Source organism: Gossypium hirsutum, chromosome A08 (genome assembly GCF_007990345.1).
Source record: "Gossypium hirsutum isolate 1008001.06 chromosome A08, Gossypium_hirsutum_v2.1, whole genome shotgun sequence".
NCBI lineage: Eukaryota > Viridiplantae > Streptophyta > Magnoliopsida > Malvales > Malvaceae > Gossypium > Gossypium hirsutum.
The window spans coordinates 78,866,192-78,875,147 of NC_053431.1; the positions used below are offsets into that span (position 1 = coordinate 78,866,192).

Below are 8,956 nucleotides of genomic sequence, written 5' to 3' on the forward strand. Positions count from 1 at the left end.
AGATATATCAATAAAAGTCATAAATCAATCAAAATTTATCCTAAACCTGATATGAGAGCTTTTCAAGAGAACAAGGCAATCATTCAGGGATTTTTCTGATAGCGAAATGAATACCCCCCTCACACTTAAGATGTACATTGCCCTCAATGTACAAAGATAGATATATAGAAAAGAATATAAACATAAGATAGGGAGAGAAGTGAAACTTCCTGAGTGATGAATGAATTTCCTTGAACTAGAGTTTTGGAGAATAATCGGCGTGAGGGTGGAGGAGGATACTCCGGCGGTGGTAGAGGTTCACTAATCCATAAGTCATGCCCCAAAAGAATATTATATCTGGTGGTAGCTATGGTCGTGGTCAAGCAGGACATAGTAGTCGTGGAGAACCTTTCCCAGTGGAGTTTCAAGTTCCTGAGTAATAGTGAGCTTCGGAGCTCTTTATAACTGTGATAGAATCAGGAACTCTTTTAGGAAATATATAAGGAAGAGTAAGTACTCAATATGAATTAGCCGAAATTAAAAATTGTAAAATAATAATTATAAGTCATAATAAAAATAAGGTGAAAGAAAAATAAAAAGTAGTCTTAAAATAAAATAAAAGTAAAAACATAAAATAATAAATAAAAGTTTTTAAACATCTTCATCGCTAGATGGTTCGCGAGGTGGGGGTGGCAATGAGATATGGAGGTGCTGACAAATCTGTTGTAGAGTAGCATCAATGTTATCGAAGCGCTGAAAACACTATTGCTTGAACCGGGTAAGGTGCTCAGAGATGTCAGTGTATGAAGCCACCGCATGAACTGGACGAGAAGGAGGTGGTGGCTGAGACGGTGGGTCCTCGTGACGTGGAGGTGCATCATCAGTAATGTCCTCGGGGGCCTCCTCCTCGGTGGATTGGGCGAGACGGTACTGAGGAGGTAAAGTGCCACGTCGTTTCTCAATCATCCTCGTACTTAGCATGCTCGAGATGCCCTGTGGGGACATCTGGCCCATGAAAGTGAGGGAGGATGATTGGGATACTGTGTTGAGGAGCTCGAAGTGCCGAGCCAACCGCGTTACATAGGGCCCAATAGAGATGACCCCCTTCCTATGCCGCTCTGTCTGATGTTGAATGGCGAGGGCAATGAAATAAGCAAGGTCTATGACGTGCCCGTGCGACATACACCAAAGAAAGTAGGCGTCGTGAGTGTTGACGACGCCAGCGCTCTCTCACCTTCTTGTTAACGTGTGAGCCAAAATGACGTGTAAGTACCTCAGAGATAGAGGGATAGCCGATGCCTTGGATCGGCTAAGATTGTAGGAGGCAGCACCGGGGGCGAGGGCGTTCCAACACTGTGAAGGAGAGTGATAGATGTGGCAATTGAGAGTGCGGAGTTCATTCTCCTCATGAACTCCTCAGTGTAAAGGCCCAGTACAGTTCTGAACTCTGGGACGTTCAATTGTTGGACTAGACCACCGAGGCAAAATTGGATTGTCCCCAGGTCATCAAAGCGAGCCATCACAGTCTGAAGATGGAACGTTGAGCAGAGTTCCATTGTGAGTTCGAGATATGTCGGCTCGACAATCTCAAAGAAAAGCCCCCAAGGATCGGTGGTGAAAAGGGTCCGAATTACATCCGCGAGTTGGACTTGTTCTAGCACGGCCCAGTCTATACAGCGGCCCACTTCCAAGGGTCAGGCTTGTAGAATCTGGAAAAGTTCTTCTTGGGACACAATGGGGAACTGCAAGAAAGGGTGACGAATTTTCGCGGTAGGACCCGAAGAAGATGACGCTCCCTTCTTTTTCTTCGAAGCAGGGACGGAGGCTTTCTTTCCTCGTGAAGACGACATGGTATACCTACAAGCAAAACCATTATTTCGTCGAGATGAATATTCAACGTAAAATGAAAACAAATTCAAAAGAGCAAAAGTCATAAATTAAAACAAATAATCTTAGTCACAACTACTAGCAAACTTAATCAAAAACAATTAATGTTATGGTGTATTATTAGCATGATAATAGTATGAGTTTCATAAAAAATGGCAAATAATTCTATGTAGCATATTTTATTGATGGAAAATGTCAACCAAAAGGTATGAGTATTTCTATTATCCTAACCATAAATATTCACTTTAAACTAGTCAAATGGAGCAGAAAGATCATTACAATGAGTAAGAATTTCAACATGAAAAAGATAATAACTAGTCTAGATACGAAATTTGAGTGATAGAAAGATGAAAATAACATGAAAAATGTAGATTACTATGATAAATAGCACTAGAAATCAGTAAAATAAAAGAGAAAAGAGTAAACAAATGCTAAAAAGATGAAAATGGGCGTCGAAAATGGAGTAGGAAGCGGCGCACGGGCATGCCAGGGAGGCCGTGTGGACTTGCAACGGCTAGGGTTAGGAATTTTAGGTGAAGAAGATGATGAATAGTAAAGGGTATTTATAGATTTTGGGACACACGGCTAGGGGACACGCCCGTGTTCCCTAATTTTTGCCCGTGTGATTCGCGAATTTTGAATTTGGGCGCGACTGACAATTTCCCCACCCCCGTGTATCTTGGGTGTGTTGGTGCACGCGACTATGTCGCACGGCCGTGTCTATCTTTGTTCTCTTCTCCCACACCCGTGTATGACGGTCCACGCCAATGTTGTTTTGGCAGGTTCGCCCACGGTTGCTTGGCACGGGCATGTCGTACTCTCGTGTTAATTTGATAGGTTTGGCCACGGTTTCTAGGAACGGGCGTGTCGCACGTCCTGTTGTTTTGGCAGGTTCACCCATTGCCATGTTGCATGGCCGTGGCGATTTATCATAGCCCGTGTTGGGAAAATCTTTTCCCTGTTTCCACATGGCCATAAGCAAGCCTGTCTGCTTGGCCATGTCTGTGGGGTAAACCTGTATTCAAGAGCTTCATTAGTAAGTTAGGTTTTAAACACTAAAATTTCAAGAAGTTAATATATTTAGTGCTCGGGTTGCCTCCCGAGAAGCGCTTATTTATAGTCTAAGCTCAACTTACCTCTCCATTGAATGGTCATGGTGGTTCGAGGAGTTTATACTCCTCGTTCCTGCTATGAATCTCATGAAAATAAGGTTTTAGGCGGGTATTGTTTACCTTAAAAGTTCCGAACTTGGGATGACTTACCTCGATTGTACCGAATGGGAAAATGCTAATATCATAAGAGGAATTTCTTCATTCGGTTTGGCAGTGACAATGTGAGGATCTGCAACATCTAATAAAACTTTATCTCCAACCTTAAGTTGATTTGAAAAGGTATTGAGCTTGTTTTGGCATAGTTTTGGTTTATCGTGTGTTCTCGGTTTATGTGTCCACCATTCATCTAGCTCCTCGATTTGTAGCTTTCGTTCTTCATGAGTAGGTCCTCTACTATTGCTTGAAAATAGCTCCTTGGATTGATGCTTGTTGATTCTTAAGTGCTGTCTCGGTATTCTAAAAATGAGTTTCTGACACCGATATAAACTTTGAGAGCATCTCTTCAAGGTTCGACTTCTCTTCCTGTTGGTAAGGTGGTTCTTGGTAGCCTGGAGGTGGTCTCTAAATTCCTTGGCCTCCCCGTGAAAAATTTGGGTGGTTCCTCCAACCTGCATTGTATGTATTGCAATATGGGTCATTTTGGGATCTAGAGTTATTGTTACCCATATATTGGACTTGTTCCTCCTCGATGCTAGGGTTGAAGGGTTGATATTCTGTGCATGCTTCTCCTCTATTCGAATCGCACCTCATCACTGGATGTACCTGAGCAGAACCACACAAACCGTCAATCTTTTTATTTAAGAGTTCTACTTGGTTAGATAGCATAGTAACATCGTCGAGGTTGAAAACACTGGCTGTTTTCGTCGACTTTGTTCTCATAACTTGCCACTGATAGTTATTCAGTGGCATCTCCTTAATAAATTCGTAAGCTGCCTCATGTGTCTTATTATTGATAGTTCCTCCAGCGGCTACATCAATCATCTGCCGAGTCGAAGGATTCAGGCCATTATGGAACGTTTGAACCTATAGCCAAAGTAGTAACCCATGGTGAGGGCATCTTTGCAAAAGGTTCTTATATCTCTCCCATGCATCATAGAGTGTTTCTAAATCCATCTGCACAAAAGAAGAGATATCATTACGTAATTTAGCTATTTTAGCCGGTGGAAAATATTTTAATAAAAATTTTTCAGTCATTTGTTCCCAAGTAGTGATTGACCCTCGTGGTAATGAGTTCAACCATTGTGTAGCCTTATTCCTTAACGAAAAGGGAAACAACCGAAGGCAAATGGCGTCATCAGAAACGCCATTAATTTTGAAGGTATCACAAAATTCTAGGAAATTTTCCAAGTGAGCGTTGGTATCCTCATGCTGCAAACCATCAAACTGAACAAATTGTTGTATCATTTGAATTATGCTAGGTTTTAGTTCAAAATTATTTGCAGCAATAGCAGGTCTAACTATACTTGACTTAGCTCCTATTAAATTAGGTTTAGCATGATCATACATAGTGCGCGGAGCAGAATTTTGATTAATAGCAATTGTAGGAGGTAGCGGATTTTCTTGGTTTTTAGCCATCTCCTCTGTTGTGGTTTGAATATCGTCCTTTTGCTCGTTCTCTGTGTATCTTAAGCTTCGCCTTATTTCTGTTTGGTTTCTGCAAACTGTGCAATCGATCTCACTGTCAAAAGGTAATGGTCCTGACGGGTTTCTTCTAGTCATAAACTTTAAGAACCTGCCAGAAAAAGGAAAAAAGAAGAATTAGTAATAAAAATTAGAATAAAATTTAAATTGAAGTAAAAGTAAATGGCTAAAGTAATAAAAATCGAGTGTTCCTAATATCTTAGTTCCCCGGCAACGGCATCAAAAACTTGATACGCGATATTCGTGACAGGTTTTAAATATTTATAATGAATCGTTCTTGAAACTAACTATTATCACGATGAAGGCAAGTGTACCTATCAAACAGTAGTATAGCTTTAGCAAGACTGGATTATCGAACCCAAAGGAACTAAAAGTACTAGTATTAACTTTCTTTTTATTATCTAGCCTAAAAAATAAAAGGGTTTTGTTTATTTAACTAATTAACTAAACTAAGAATTTACAGAAAATAGAATTGGGGAATTACTTTTGGAAAACTTGATTGATTGAGACAATACCTAAAGAAAAATCCACCTAGACTTCACTTGTTATCTGACTCTGAATCGGACGACTTATTCATTTGACTTGATCCGTAAAAATCCCTAAGTTATATTATTATCTCTCTCGAGACTAACAACGTCTAACCCTAGGTTGAATAATTGAAATCTCTTTCTAATTAACCCCCTAGGGTTGCATTAACTCGATCTATGGAAACCTTTATTAGGTTTCACCCTAATCCGGCAAAATCTTGTCACCCTATCTCTAGGCGCGTGACCAACTCTGCTTAATTATGACAAATGTACTCTTAGACAGGGTCTATTCCTTATTTGAATAAGAGCTTAACTTGAAACAATATCCTGGAATATCAAAACAAGAATTAAGAATACATAATTAAGAACAAGTCAAATATTTATCATACAATTTAGATAATAATAACAAGATCTGTCTTAGGTTTCATTTCCCTTAGGTATTTAGATATTTTAGTTCATAACTAAAAAGGTAAACATATCAGAGGAATAATGAATACAAATCATAAAGAAAAACCCAAAACTCCTGAAGGGAAATTGAGGGGAGATCTTTAGTCTTGATGATGAATACGGCTTTTGAGATGGATCAATGGCTTCCCTTGAGCAGTTCCTTGCTTCCCTCTCTGTGTGTCCTTTTCCTCCTCCTCTAGGGTGTATTTATAGGCTTTAGAATGCCTAAGAACCCTCAAAATTGGCCTTTTCTGAATTGGACTAAACTTGGGCTCGGCAGGAACACGCCCGTATGCGATTACTTAAGGTCGTGGTCAAGCCTGTTAAATAGGACGGGCGTGTGGTCCACCCGTGTGAGTCGTGGTTCGATTCTGCCAAATTGACACGGCCGTGTGGTCTGCCCGTGTGAGAAGGTCAAGGCCGTGTTGATTTCGTATGTTGGCCCATTTTCTCCGTTTTTGGCCCGTTTCTCGTTCCTTTCACTCTCCTATGCTCACCTAAGTATAAAACATGAAATTAAGGCATTAGGAGCATCGAATTCACCAATTTTAAGGAAAAATCATCCATAAAATGTGCTAAGTATGGGATAAAAATATGTATGAATTATGATTTATCAATCCCTGACATGTATAACTCAGCTAATCTATCAAGAGAGAAATGTGTACGTATTGAGATAGAATATGCAGATTTCTTTAATCACTCAGCAATAGCTTAGATAACATCTAACTTTTACAAAATTCATCGGAATTCTATTTCATTATTGCTCAATTAGCAACACTTGCTGTAACAGTCTTGAAAACATTTGATGATCAGCATTAGCTTGTTAGATTAGACAGTTGGATACAAAGTCAGAAATATTGTGTTTGATGCTAATTCACTAATACAACTGTCTCAGATTATTGTACATCTTATTACTCCCCGAATGAACAAATAATTACCACTATGAGCCATATGTACTAATTGTTGTAAAATCTCTTGAATTGTCAATACACGAACTCATTCTAGAATCACTAAATAATCATCGGTTTCAATCTGAAATTTCTGAATCATGAGTCAATTTACGTTGAACCCCTTTTTAACTTGCAATTCACTGATACATTTATGAACTTCAAAAATTCGCTAAATGCTTTTAACTTAGCTAATATCTATCCATCATCTGATAAGATCAATCGCATATTCACCACTTATAAAGCATATTAGGTTTCTTGCTCAAAATATTCGTGGTTGTAATCGTTTTTGTAACACCCCAAACCTGGCCTAGACGTTATGGCCGAATCTGGTGGTGTCACATTGAAGTGTTTTTCGAAACTGTGATTTCATTGAAAAACCCTTCTTACTATTTAAAACTTGTGTAAAATCTCAGTTGTGTTCATTTAATTTCAAAATGTGGTTCATTGGAAAGTTAATCACTCTTAAAAAACGTTATTAATTTTGTTGAAAATCACTTATAGTTGCGGAAGCTAATTTAAATTAAAGAAGTTTAAAACATATGTTTTTGGAAACAGTAATTGGTTTGAAAACTCGTCTTTTCCTGGACTAGCAGTTTAAGGCGAGTAATCAAAAGCCCAATTAAAAGTAAATCCCACAAATGGTCTTATTACATCCCAGAAATCCAAAATAAAAAATACGAGTAAGTAATTTAATGTAGCAGTAGGAGTAGTCGTGTGGCCATCTCTGAGTCCCTCGCAGCACCGATCCGCCTAACACTGGGGACTACCTGTACAGTTAAAAACGGTGTGAGTTTACGAAAACTCAGTGTGTAATCCCCTTACTAGAGTAACAGTCAGTATACAGAAACATAAACAGTCTAGGTCGGAGCCCTTTAACTGTAACAGTTCAATCTAGTTCAGAGCATAAGTGGGCCAAAGCCCATTACATTATCATTTGGGTCACAGCCCATAACAAAATCAATTGGGCCTAGCCCATCTCAGTAACAAAACAAAATGTGTGAATGCATGGATGCTTGCTATCCCATCCAACCCTGCATTTGCCTCCGTCCAACCCTGCACTACCTGTGGGGAATAACTCACCCACGCCATCCCTACACTTACAATGTTAGCACCGGTTGTAGCACTAACCGAAATCACAGCAAAGGGCTTTAAGGCTTCAGAAGCGGTATTATAATTGGCAAAAAGCCATCGGTAACTGTAATAAGTCTAGCACATAGCCATCAGTGACGGTAATATAATCGACACACAGCCATGGGTAAATATGATCGACATGGAGTCATCGATAAATATGATAGGCACATAGCCATTGGTAAATATTTAGGTTGGCACAGAGCCATAATTAGATTAAGCAGTACTAAGCCGTTCATCGGTCCACAGTCATCTCGTGCGACCTGTGCAACCTTAACAGATCAATACTGGATCCACAGTCGTCTCATGAGACCCGTGTGATCCTATCAGAATAGTACTTCATATCAATGTCCCAACCCCATGCAATATGTCGTGTATGTCATGTTCAATCATCACACGTATATGAAGAATGGCCATGCTCAGTAACAGTCATTTAAACATATATTAAAAGCATATCATTTTAACAACCACAGTCAAGTTAGTAAAAACACAGTCATACAATCACAGTCAAATTAGTCAAATTCATAGTCTAAGTCGGTCATTTACCTACAAGGGCAAAATAGTTATTTTACCCTACAAGGGTATTTCAGTTGTCGAAACCATTTTTTTATTTTGGAAAAAAATAGGGATCAACCTTTAAAACAAGGTGTGGAGTCGCCACCAATGTTTTTATTTAGGTGTGATTGGATCACCTAATAAAACAATTTATTTATTTAAATCAATTTTGGTCTACGTAAATTCAAAAATGGGTTCAGGAGCGGTTACGTATGAGGAAGGGTTAGCACCCTCACTATGCCCAAAAATTGGTACCACGTTGATTAAGTGTTGTCCCTATGTCTAAGATTTTAGAAAAAAAAATTGAAATATGGTTTCTTTTAAAACATTTAAGTGATTTAGGTTGGTCGCCAAAATTCTCACGTTTCAAAGGAATTCAGCATCACATCCAGGACGATAGGACACGATTCTTTATACCTTTGAAAACACAATTGATTTTTGACTTCCAAAAGCTCATACGTTGAAAATTACAAAAAGATGTCCAATTATTTAGTCCAATGAAAAATTGAAACCCAACAAGGTAGGGCACGATTTCCCAGATTTCTAAACATTAAATATTGCCTTATTTTAGAATTTTTAAATAAAAAATTATAAACTAGCTCAAAACACATTGATTTCACTTGAAATAAAATGGAATAATTGACTTTAAAAAGTTAGAAATTATAAAGCAACATTTGTAAACCAAAAGAAAAATAATAAATATGGGATAATATGCACACATAAAATACTA

At 38.7% G+C, this 8,956-nt stretch overlaps 1 non-coding gene across 1 annotated transcript; it reads left to right on the forward strand.

The window, feature by feature from the left end:
- Positions 1–4,017: 4,017 nt before the first annotated feature.
- On the forward strand, positions 4,018–4,124 carry LOC121205756 (small nucleolar RNA R71). The gene has a single exon (XR_005900831.1). It is a non-coding gene; the product is annotated as a small nucleolar RNA R71 (small nucleolar RNA).
- The last annotated feature ends 4,832 nt before the right edge of the window (positions 4,125–8,956 follow it).